The sequence below is a fragment of the Argopecten irradians genome, chromosome 13 (assembly GCF_041381155.1).
Source record: "Argopecten irradians isolate NY chromosome 13, Ai_NY, whole genome shotgun sequence".
Lineage (NCBI taxonomy): Eukaryota > Metazoa > Mollusca > Bivalvia > Pectinida > Pectinidae > Argopecten > Argopecten irradians.
This window is the reverse complement of record NC_091146.1, coordinates 22948089-22961733: the sequence shown is the minus strand read 5'-3', so window position 1 is coordinate 22961733 and position 13645 is coordinate 22948089. Positions and strand designations below refer to the sequence as shown.

Sequence of the window (13645 nt, the reverse complement as noted above, 5' to 3'; positions counted from 1 at the left end):
TTGTTTAAACTAAACTAAGATTTGTTAACAAACAGACGAAGCACGGTCAGACGTTGATTTGAGTAGTGACATGCAGATGAAACAAAGCAATAACAATGTACTTATCCTATACAATAATAGACATTTAAAACGGTTTGAAGTTATCCTATCCGCACTTATCCTCAACACACGTCAATTTTTACAGCTGTGAACGGCTTTGTTAAAGATAATCGACCAATCAGTAATATATTCATTTATACATTACTGAGGTAATTTAAAGTTATCCTGCCGTTAATTGACGGAATATTTTAGCCAAATTGTAAAGCTGTAACAAATTTAATTAAAAGATTGGATAATAGTTACAAACATTTCTCTCTAGCTTAAGTCTAATTCATAAAGGTCAAGATTTATATACATTGAAATGCTCGTAACATCTCGCATGTATTATAGTATCGTTACTATCTATTTGTCAAATGCCTGTGTCAAACCCCCATCTACATGTAAGCCATTTTCCTTAGCGATCACTCGTAAATGCCTAGTTACTGAATAAATAAATAAGTCTATTTGTAAGTTATTGCGTTTGCATGCAGTCCCTAGTGTAGTAAAATGAAGAGTATTGTGTTACTATATGACTTAAGGAGTGTCCACTTGCTTAACATTCAATATAAGTGGATAGTTGTTTGGGCTTATTGCATGATTCAATGTCCTTTGTAGTATGAGACGTCCCGCGGTGGCCGAGTGGTTACACTTATCATCTCATTCTAAAAAAAAGTTATTCTTTATAGCGTGAGACGTCTAATGATCACGCTGTGTTAGACTGATTTAAATCGAAATGAATATTCATTTTCTTATATTCCGAATTTACATATTACAGAGTTATCTGCACTTGCGGGTAGGTATTGTTTGTGACGTCATGTGTTTGCGAGCGTAACGTCATATGTTTCGGATAAAACGACGTGAATTTCGCTCACAAAATAATGACGTAACAATCGATACCTACCCGCAAGGGAGCTAACTCTGTAATATGCAAAGACGGAATAGATTACACAGGAAATCAATTCTTTTAATGTTTTAATTTCTTTTAATATGATATATTTGTTTGGAAAGGAAATGTGTATTTAATTATTCAACCCATCAATCCTAAAGAAATCGACTATATATGAAGTCTAACGTGATATAAATCTAAACAATTGATTCATATGAACGGATTAACTAACAATTAGGTTTATATATCCTGTTAACTATGTATATAGTTTTTTGTCGGTGATTTTACAGGCATAATAGGAGTTATGTTTTAGGTGTGTTTAGTATCTTGGTGGAATATTTGTTTTTTAATTCATAACCAATAAAATATTTTCTCACTTAAGAAGTTTCCGTCGTAATTTTGTATTTTAAATTAATAATTAAGACTAAGGATGCAATTGAATTTAGAGAGTGCAGAATAAAGTTCTTTTGCGACCACTAAATTTCTATAGATGCTATTCCGCTGACAAATGGCACTTTATTCGCTATCAAGAACAGGAACTGACGAAGAATTAGCATGTTTCTTCAGTAACAAAAGTTATATAATATAATTACTTACTTTACACCATTATCACCTGTGACATTTTGAGCTTCACTATAATGATGTTTAAAATAGTTAATTGTATCCTGAAACAAAAACCATGGCACTATGACCTTTATGAAATTAAGCATTGATTGCGCTTGAACTAAAAGCAAAATCAATTATTACATATCATTTGTATGTGTAAATTAAACATAAAAATACACGATTAAACACTAATTAAACACTAGTTACTAAAACTATGAGTATCTTTTTCGCTCTATCGGACCTGGATCATCTTGATGAATTAATATAAGGTCTATAATTGATTTGCCTCGTTAAATGACATTAATTGGTTTAATGAATTATCATTATATAATTGAACATACGTTATTTCACTTATTTAACGCTTGAAGCATAAGTAATACATGAACGAAAGGTCTGTTTTCTGCAACAATGGAGGACATATATAGTCATCGCTTTCTATTGTTGAAAACGTTTTGATACATCCAATTTTATTTCAAAAAAATATTAGAAAAAATATTAATTTGGAAATAAATTTTACGAAGATATTGGTAACCAAAACTAATATCATTCGAGTTTTATGTCGTCTGTAGCGATTTCATTGCTGCAAACTTATAATTATCGACCGTGCAATATGTTTGCCCTTTAATATTCATTGCTTGAGGTGCATTACGGTACTTGAAAATTACAGTTACGCAAATTATTTTTCCTTAACTACAGACAATTTCTGACCAAACACATATCATTGAGGTTAGTGTACATAGAACACTACAGAAAAGAACAAAGATATATCACCTTTGCTAAATAATTATTTTGATTATATTTCTTCACTATGAAGAAGAGAAACAGGTGTTTATTTTAAACCTATCTACGAATGGAAAAGTAAAGTCAATTTGTCATTTTGTATCTAATTTGAATAATTTGTTTCATTGCAACATATGTAAAATACAAATTACCTACATGAACTTAAAAGAAGCGGTGCATATAGTGATAGGGATATTTGTCGTGTCGATATTTCTGTTATGGGTTGATGTCACACTATGTCTTTTAATTTCATCTTGGTATCAAAAAACGTTTTGAAACTATGATGACACAAAAGTTTGCAAAACCGAATGTATGTCATAACCCGATAAATTTTTAAAAAAGCAAATAATTGACCAATCAAAAAGTCAAAATGTTCCCGATTAAAACTATTTAAGGAAAACTGTGAATGCTTTTCTGTTATGGGAATATTAATCTCAGTAGTACTTTAAATAGGCGGATTATGATTAGAGTACGCTCAGATCTTTGTGGTATGTATATATACTATAAAACATCTACGTTTATTCAAATTGATTCTTATAATCAATTATTATTCAATTTATGAAAGATAATCTCTTCAAAATTTGAAATTTATGTTGGAACTTTTTTATCAGTGTAAAGTGACCGGGTGGGATGTGTTAATACATTTCTGGAAAACTCTGTTAGGCAGAGAATGTCATAGAGAGGTAAATCTTTCGGAGGCTGCTTGTTGGGTAATAAGACTGGATCAGTTTCAAAAGTCAAATGAATTGGTTGGGTAATACATATATATATTAAGTATACTAAAACCATTTTAAATTGAATTTCTTTAAAATCTATTTGGTCAAGAGGTTAATCAAGAGTGTATAATTTCAAAAATGTTGGTCAATTTATAATGAGGAATTCAAGTTAAGACTACAACCCTTACGTAAAAGTTTAGGAAGATGAAACATCTTTCAAACTTTCAATTCATGGTTTCGTCGCAATCAGTATCAAAAGACAAAACTTGAAAAACTTTGCTTAACATAAACAGTGAAAAGCGTTTGGTTACGCAGGCACTATCTATTGGTGATATGATAGATTTCCTATTCTATGAGTGGAAATAGGGAAGTCTCCAAAACAAGAGAAGTTCCCGTTTTGATTTCCTCAACTTATCAATATAGATAGTATTGATAATCAATTTGTGGGCCTTCCATTTTGAACAATGAACCGTGATGTATCAGTTACTATAACACAATCGGCAAATGGTATGTAAACATGAGTAATTTTTAATTGTTATCTCGACGCTCGTTCTACATAACAATGAACACCGATTGTTTATCGGTTTCATGCTATATGGATATTTATAGCTTCAATTTAAAACAATAACACATGGTAATTGTGTCAGTTATCATAACAAAAAATGCCAAATAACTAACAGCACTAAAATACTATTTCAGGAACACATTTTTAGTGGATCATCTTGCCGGCTGATCAGTCCAAAATTGTGATATACAAAAAATCTGATCCAAATTAAACCTACAATATTTGTACATGTACAATTTCAGAAATTTCTCAGAAAACACGGAAAAAAGAATTGTTTAGAAGAGGAATTGATATAAGCTTTTAGCCGTATGTATTGGCATGTGTATGTATTTTTGTTTATTTAAATAATATACTGTTTAAACTAAACTAAGATTTGTTAACAAACAGACGAAGCACGGTCAGACGTTGATTTGAGTAGTGAAACATTTGATGACGCTAGATTAATATGATCTAGTATGTAAAATTATGTAAACATACATTGTCTACGTTAATTAATCTCATCCTGTGTCCTGAGACATCAACTGATCACTTCTTATAAAATTATGAATTAATTTATTATCAAACCTAAATTGAAAGTGGTGGGTATTGAGTTAGGAACGTATACTCAATGGGCGATTTATGATCATGGTAGTCAGCGCGCAGCATAAGTCAACATAGCTGATCAATTATCAACAATATACCTTGAAAATAATACACGTAAGCTTTGGTAATATCCTGATCTATTTATAGGTAGAATTCTCGTTAGTGAAACTACGTGTGTATTGAGAACTACAGAAGCTATTTAAAGGAACGGCTTACAGCTTAGGTAATTGTGACATCAATGTATAACTGGAACGACATTCAACATTTAGTTCGTCGAGTGCTTTCCGTAAGTAACAACCATATTTTATTCTTCTTATTATTATTTCATTCAGTGTGTATGTTAATTGATTAATCCTCCCCTCTAAACCGTATGTAAATCACGTTGGTACTAATTTCTAGAATAAAATACAACCAGGACCATATTGACCCTAACATACTTCCTGATTAGGCAGTTATCACGGAAGTAACACTATTAACTCCTATTTACTGGGATATTTCATCTTTATTTTTTATCTATTATTTATCTATCTATTTAAACTGTTATGTATAACTGTAGGTGTGTGCGGTCAGGCGTGAAGGTGTGATACATTGACCACATCAATGCAAAAGACAGTTCTATTGTTTAGAGAATTGAATATCACTTAATAGCGACATCTTAATGTTTGGTTGTTTACACTTTCTATGCATATTGAATAAGAAAATTGGGAGGTACACTACTTACTAATATTATGGGTTTCTTTTTCCAATGCGTCTCAATGGTTATCGAACAACATACATTGTCAAGAAACCAAGGACGACATTAATAGAATTCAACTATATAAGTTTCACCAGTTGTTTAAAACAGTATAGGACTTTCAGAAATGGCTTATTTTTGAACCAGACTTATTTTCAAATCGGTTTTTACCGTAGGTAGCTAAAAGCTTATTTTCGAGTACGGCTTATTTTCAAAGCCGGCTTAGTTTCAAGTTTGAGGGTATTTAATCACATTATTTAGGGATTGAATGCATTTTTGTAATTTTCATAACGGCTATGAATAGCAGAAGCTATCTACATGCACATATCCCGTGGAGCGCGTTATGACAATTAAAAAAATATATGAAAGGTTAATATATTTGATTTAAAATTATGATACCCATATACGACGATAAACGAGATTAATGGAACAGCTAGCGCTGGATGACAAAGTCGTTCCACAACGTCGCGTTTTCAAGCTTCCGCCTTCCGATCGACCTTTTTTTGCAAATGACAAATGATAAACAAGAAATAAAGTTAAAATCAGATTTTTCACACACACACAAGGAGATTACTTAAAATACAATTTTTCACACACACAAGGAGATTAATTCAGCATAATCCTTGCACGTCTCTTCAATTTCAAAACGTATTTACTTCAATTAAATATATCCTTCCATACTTTCCGTACTAAAGCTTAAATGATAACTAGCTTAATCACTTTAAACATTTTAAAAAGTGTCAAATTAAATGTGCAATTCCCTTTAATGTAAACGAGCTGCCTCCCCTTCATCAGTTTCAACGTTATGGGATGGCGACCAACGTCAATTCAAGCGATTTCTCGACAGTTATAAATGAAAAAGGATATGTTTTTAAATATTCCAAAGCATCAAACCGGCATATGTCAAAATAGATGAATGTATATATGTTTTGTCCTGTTATAAATATTTATAACAAGGAAAACACAAAACCTAGAAAATGTCAAAGAAGTTATGTTTAAAATAAATAAAATATTTGTTGATGCGCCATATTTATTAACTTAGATATATATTATGTTACGGACTCTTTGCTTTCAGCTTTCAGTTTATGTCTTTGCTATAAAAAAAATGAAGACTTGCACTCTTGCTGGTTAGATAATATTTATATTAACGTGGTGATAGTTTGTAACATAAAAATTATCATCTAAAATGCGACCCTGTATTTTAACGTTAGTTCACTTTTTATTAAATAACTCTCTCTGTCATACACTGACATGCAAATGAAACAAAGGAATAACAATGTACTTATCTTATACAATAATAGACATTTAAAACGGTTTGAAGTTATCCTATCCGCACTTATCCTCAACACACGTCAATTTTTACAGCTGTGAACGGCTTTGTTAAAGATAATCGACCGATCAGTAATATATTTATTTATACATTCCTGAGGCCATTTAAAGTTATCGTGCCGTTAATTATTAGTATAATTAGTATTTTAGCCAAATTGTAAAGCTGTAAACATCGAGAACGTATATATTAATTAAAAGATTGGATAACAATTACAAACATTTCTCTCTAGCTTAAGTCTAATTCATAAAGATCAAGATTTCTATACATTGAAATGCTCGTAACGTCTCGAATGGATTATAGTATCGTTACTATCTATTTGTCAAATGCCTGTGTCAAAACCTCATCTACCTGAAAGCCATTTTCCTTAGCGATCACTCGTAAATGCCTAGGTACTGAATACATAAATAAGTCTATTTGTAAGTTATTGCGTTTGCATGCAGTCCCTAGTGTAGTAAAATGAAGATTATTGTGTTACTATATGACTTAAGGAGTGTCCACTTCCCTAACGTTCAATATAAGTGGATATTTTTTTTGGCTTATTGCATGATTCAATGTCCTTTGTAGTATGAAACGTCCCGCGGTGGCCGAGTGGTTACACTTATCATCTCATTCTAAAAAATGTTATTCTTTATAACGACAGACGTCTAATGATCACGCTGTGTTAGACTGATTTAAATCGAAATGAATATTCATTTTCTTATATAGATTACACAGGAAATCAATTATTTCAATGTTTTAAGTTCTTTTAATATGGTTTATTAGTTTGGAAAGGAAATGTGTATTTAATCATTCAACCCATCAATCCTAAAAAAAAACCACTATATATATGAAGTCTAACGTGATATAAATCTAAACAATTGATTCATATGAACAGATTAACCAAAAATTAGATATATATGTCCTGTTAATTATGTATATAGTTTGTTTCGGTGATTTTACAGGCATAATAGGCGTTATGTTTTAGATGTGTTTAGTATCTTGGTGGAATATTTGTTTTCAATTCATTACAAATAAAATATTTTCTCGCTTGAGATTTTTGTATTTTAAATTTACAATTAAGGATGCAATTGAATTTAGAGAGTGTAGAATGAAATTCTTTTGCGACCACTAAATTTCTATAGATGCTATTCCGCTGACAAATGGCACTTTATTCGCTATCAAGAACAGGAACTGACGAAGAATTATTATGTCTCTTAACAGTTACAGAAGTTAATTACTTACTTTACACCATTATCACCTGTGACATTTTGAACTTTAAGATAATGATGTTTAAAATAGTTAATTGCATCCTGAAACAAAAACCATGGCACTATGACCTTTATGAAATTAAGCATTGATTGCGCTTGAACTAAAAACAAAATCAATTATTACATATCATTTTTATGTGTAAATTAAACATAAAAATACACGATTAAACACACTTAAACACTCAAAACACTAGTTACTAAAACTATGAGTATTTTTTCGCTCTATCGGCCCTGGAGCATCTTGATGAATTAATATAAGGTTTATAATTGATTTGCCTCGTTAAATGACATTAATTGGTTTAATGAATTATCATTATATAATTGAACATACGTTATTTCACTTATTTAACGCTTGAAGCATAAGTAATACATGAACGAAAGGTCTGTTTTCTGCAACAATGGAGGACATATATAGTCATCGCTTTCTATTGTTGAAAACGTTTTGATACATCCAATTTTATTTTTAAAAAAATATCAGAAAAAATATTAATTTGGAAATAAATTTTACGAAGATATTGGTAACCAAAACTAATATCATTCGAATTTTATGTCGTCTGTAGCGATTTCATTGTTGCAAACTTATAATTATCGACCGTTGCAATATGTTTGCCCTTTAATATTCATTGCTTGAGGTGCATTACGGTACTTAAAAATTACAGTTACGCAAATTATTTTTCCTCTAAATACAGACAAATTTCTGACCAAACACATGTCATTGAGGTTAGTGTACATAGAACACTACATAAAAGAACAAAGGTATATCACCTTTGCTAGATACTAATTTTGATTATATTTCTTCACTATGAAGAAGAGAAACATCTGTTTATTTTAAACCTATCTACGAATGGAAAAGTAAAGTCAATTTGTCATTTTGTATCTAATTTGAATAATTTGTTTCATTGCAACATATGTAAAATACAAATTACCTACATGAACTTAAAAGAAGCGGTGCATATAGGGATAGGGGTATTTGGTCTTGTCGATATTTCTATTATGGGTTGATGTCACTATGTCTTTTAATTTCATTTTGGTACAGTATCAAAAAACGTTTTGAAACTGTGGATGACACAAAAGTTTGCAAAACCGAATGTATGTCATAACCCGATAAAATTTTTAAAAAGCAAATAATTGACCAATCAAAAAGTCAAAATGTTCCCGATTAAAAATATTTAAGGAAAACTGTGAATGCTTTTCTGTTATGGGAATATTAATCTCAGTAGTACTTTAAATAGGCGGATTATGATTAGAGTACGCTCAGATCTTTGTGGTATGTATATATACTATAAAACTTCTACGTTTATTCAAATTGATTCTTATAATTCAATTATTATTCAATTTATGAAAGATAATCTCTTCAAAATTTGAAATTTATGTTGGAACTTTTTTATCAGTGTAAAGTGACCGGGTGGGATGTGTTAATACATTTCTGGAAAACTCTGTTAGGCAGAGAATGTCATAGAGAGGTAAATCTTTCGGAGGCTGCTTGTTGGGTAATAAGACTGGATCAGTTTCAAAAGTCAAATGAATTGGTTGGGTAATACATATATATATTAAGTATACTAAAACCATTTTAAATTGAATTTCTTTAAAATCTATTTGGTCAAGAGGTTAATCAAGAGTGTATAATTTCAAAAATGTTGGTCAATTTATAATGAGGAATTCAAGTTAAGACTACAACCCTTACGTAAAAGTTTAGGAAGATGAAACATCTTTCAAACTTTCAATTCATGGTTTCGTCGCAATCAGTATCAAAAGACAAAACTTGAAAAACTTTGCTTAACATAAACAGTGAAAAGCGTTTGGTTACGCAGGCACTATCTATTGGTGATATGATAGATTTCCTATTCTATGAGTGGAAATAGGGAAGTCTCCAAAACAAGAGAAGTTCCCGTTTTGATTTCCTCAACTTATCAATATAGATAGTATTGATAATCAATTTGTGGGCCTTCCATTTTGAACAATGAACCGTGATGTATCAGTTACTATAACACAATCGGCAAATGGTATGTAAACATGAGTAATTTTTAATTGTTATCTCGACGCTCGTTCTACATAACAATGAACACCGATTGTTTATCGGTTTCATGCTATATGGATATTTATAGCTTCAATTTAAAACAATAACACATGGTAATTGTGTCAGTTATCATAACAAAATGCCAAATAACTAACAGCACTAAAATACTATTTCAGGAACACATTTTTAGTGGATCATCTTGCCGGCTGATCAGTCCAAAATTGTGATATACAAAAAATCTGATCCAAATTAAACCTACAATATTTGTACATGTACAATTTCAGAAATTTCTCAGAAAACACGGAAAAAAGAATTGTTTAGAAGAGGAATTGATATAAGCTTTTAGCCGTATGTATTGGCATGTGTATGTATTTTTGTTTATTTAAATAATATACTGTTTAAACTAAACTAAGATTTGTTAACAAACAGACGAAGCACGGTCAGACGTTGATTTGAGTAGTGAAACATTTGATGACGCTAGATTAATATGATCTAGTATGTAAAATTATGTAAACATACATTGTCTACGTTAATTAATCTCATCCTGTGTCCTGAGACATCAACTGATCACTTCTTATAAAATTATGAATTAATTTATTATCAAACCTAAATTGAAAGTGGTGGGTATTGAGTTAGGAACGTATACTCAATGGGCGATTTATGATCATGGTAGTCAGCGCGCAGCATAAGTCAACATAGCTGATCAATTATCAACAATATACCTTGAAAATAATACACGTAAGCTTTGGTAATATCCTGATCTATTTATAGGTAGAATTCTCGTTAGTGAAACTACGTGTGTATTGAGAACTACAGAAGCTATTTAAAGGAACGGCTTACAGCTTAGGTAATTGTGACATCAATGTATAACTGGAACGACATTCAACATTTAGTTCGTCGAGTGCTTTCCGTAAGTAACAACCATATTTTATTCTTCTTATTATTATTTCATTCAGTGTGTATGTTAATTGATTAATCCTCCCCTCTAAACCGTATGTAAATCACGTTGGTACTAATTTCTAGAATAAAATACAACCAGGACCATATTGACCCTAACATACTTCCTGATTAGGCAGTTATCACGGAAGTAACACTATTAACTCCTATTTACTGGGATATTTCATCTTTATTTTTTATCTATTATTTATCTATCTATTTAAACTGTTATGTATAACTGTAGGTGTGTGCGGTCAGGCGTGAAGGTGTGATACATTGACCACATCAATGCAAAAGACAGTTCTATTGTTTAGAGAATTGAATATCACTTAATAGCGACATCTTAATGTTTGGTTGTTTACACTTTCTATGCATATTGAATAAGAAAATTGGGAGGTACACTACTTACTAATATTATGGGTTTCTTTTTCCAATGCGTCTCAATGGTTATCGAACAACATACATTGTCAAGAAACCAAGGACGACATTAATAGAATTCAACTATATATAAGTTTCACCAGTTGTTTAAAACAGTATAGGACTTTCAGAAATGGCTTATTTTTGAACCAGACTTATTTTCAAATCGGTTTTTACCGTAGGTAGCTAAAAGCTTATTTTCGAGTACGGCTTATTTTCAAAGCCGGCTTAGTTTCAAGTTTGAGGGTATTTAATCACATTATTTAGGGATTGAATGCATTTTTGTAATTTTCATAACGGCTATGAATAGCAGAAGCTATCTACATGCACATATCCCGTGGAGCGCGTTATGACAATTAAAAAAAATATTGAAAGGTTAATATATTTGATTTAAAATTATGATACCCATATACGACGATAAACGAGATTAATGGAACAGCTAGCGCTGGATGACAAAGTCGTTCCACAACGTCGCGTTTTCAAGCTTCCGCCTTCCGATCGACCTTTTTTTGCAAATGACAAATGATAAACAAGAAATAAAGTTAAAATCAGATTTTTCACACACACACAAGGAGATTACTTAAAATACAATTTTTCACACACACAAAGGAGATTAATTCAGCATAATCCTTGCACGTCTCTTCAATTTCAAAACGTATTTACTTCAATTAAATATATCCTTCCATACTTTCCGTACTAAAGCTTAAATGATAACTAGCTTAATCACTTTAAACATTTTAAAAAGTGTCAAATTAAATGTGCAATTCCCTTTAATGTAAACGAGCTGCCTCCCCTTCATCAGTTTCAACGTTATGGGATGGCGACCAACGTCAATTCAAGCGATTTCTCGACAGTTATAAATGAAAAAGGATATGTTTTTAAATATTCCAAAGCATCAAACCGGCATATGTCAAAATAGATGAATGTATATATGTTTTGTCCTGTTATAAATATTTATAACAAGGAAAACACAAAACCTAGAAAATGTCAAAGAAGTTATGTTTAAAATAAATAAAATATTTGTTGATGCGCCATATTTATTAACTTAGATATATATTATGTTACGGACTCTTTGCTTTCAGCTTTCAGTTTATGTCTTTGCTATAAAAAAAATGAAGACTTGCACTCTTGCTGGTTAGATAATATTTATATTAACGTGGTGATAGTTTGTAACATAAAAATTATCATCTAAAATGCGACCCTGTATTTTAACGTTAGTTCACTTTTTATTAAATAACTCTCTCTGTCATACACTGACATGCAAATGAAACAAAGGAATAACAATGTACTTATCTTATACAATAATAGACATTTAAAACGGTTTGAAGTTATCCTATCCGCACTTATCCTCAACACACGTCAATTTTTACAGCTGTGAACGGCTTTGTTAAAGATAATCGACCGATCAGTAATATATTTATTTATACATTCCTGAGGCCATTTAAAGTTATCGTGCCGTTAATTATTAGTATAATTAGTATTTTAGCCAAATTGTAAAGCTGTAAACATCGAGAACGTATATATTAATTAAAAGATTGGATAACAATTACAAACATTTCTCTCTAGCTTAAGTCTAATTCATAAAGATCAAGATTTCTATACATTGAAATGCTCGTAACGTCTCGAATGGATTATAGTATCGTTACTATCTATTTGTCAAATGCCTGTGTCAAAACCTCATCTACCTGAAAGCCATTTTCCTTAGCGATCACTCGTAAATGCCTAGGTACTGAATACATAAATAAGTCTATTTGTAAGTTATTGCGTTTGCATGCAGTCCCTAGTGTAGTAAAATGAAGATTATTGTGTTACTATATGACTTAAGGAGTGTCCACTTCCCTAACGTTCAATATAAGTGGATATTTTTTTGGCTTATTGCATGATTCAATGTCCTTTGTAGTATGAAACGTCCCGCGGTGGCCGAGTGGTTACACTTATCATCTCATTCTAAAAAATGTTATTCTTTATAACGACAGACGTCTAATGATCACGCTGTGTTAGACTGATTTAAATCGAAATGAATATTCATTTTCTTATATAGATTACACAGGAAATCAATTATTTCAATGTTTTAAGTTCTTTTAATATGGTTTATTAGTTTGGAAAGGAAATGTGTATTTAATCATTCAACCCATCAATCCTAAAAAAAAAACACTATATATGAAGTCTAACGTGATATAAATCTAAACAATTGATTCATATGAACAGATTAACCAAAACATTAGATATATATGTCCTGTTAATTATGTATATAGTTTGTTTCGGTGATTTTACAGGCATAATAGGCGTTATGTTTTAGATGTGTTTAGTATCTTGGTGGAATATTTGTTTTCAATTCATTACAAATAAAATATTTTCTCGCTTGAGATTTTTGTATTTCAAATTTACAATTAAGGATGCAATTGAATTTAGAGAGTGTAGAATGAAATTCTTTTGCGACCACTAAATTTCTATAGATGCTATTCCGCTGACAAATGGCACTTTATTCGCTATCAAGAACAGGAACTGACGAAGAATTATTATGTCTCTTCAGTTACAGAAGTTACTTACTTTACACCATTATCACCTGTGACATTTTGAACTTTAAGATAATGATGTTTAAAATAGTTAATTGCATCCTGAAACAAAAACCATGGCACTATGACCTTTATGAAATTAAGCATTGATTGCGCATGAACTAAAAACAAAATAAATTATTACATATCATTTTTATGTGTAAATTAAACATAAAAATACACGATTAAACACTAAT

General features: G+C 30.8%; 1 long non-coding RNA gene across 4 annotated transcripts in view; it reads left to right on the top strand.

Annotated features, from left to right (window-relative positions):
* Positions 1 to 3811: 3811 nt before the first annotated feature.
* LOC138306369 (uncharacterized) overlaps positions 3812 to 13645 on the top strand; it is a 30767-nt gene continuing 20933 nt past the window's right edge. For 3 of the 4 annotated variants that reach the window (XR_011205838.1, XR_011205839.1, XR_011205840.1), the window contains exons 1-4: positions 3812 to 3953; positions 4361 to 4499; positions 9825 to 9904; positions 10312 to 10450. This is a non-coding gene — a long non-coding RNA (uncharacterized lncRNA). The remainder of the gene's footprint in view (positions 3954 to 4360; positions 4500 to 9824; positions 9905 to 10311; positions 10451 to 13645) is intronic. The other variant, XR_011205841.1, reaches the window with a different exon arrangement.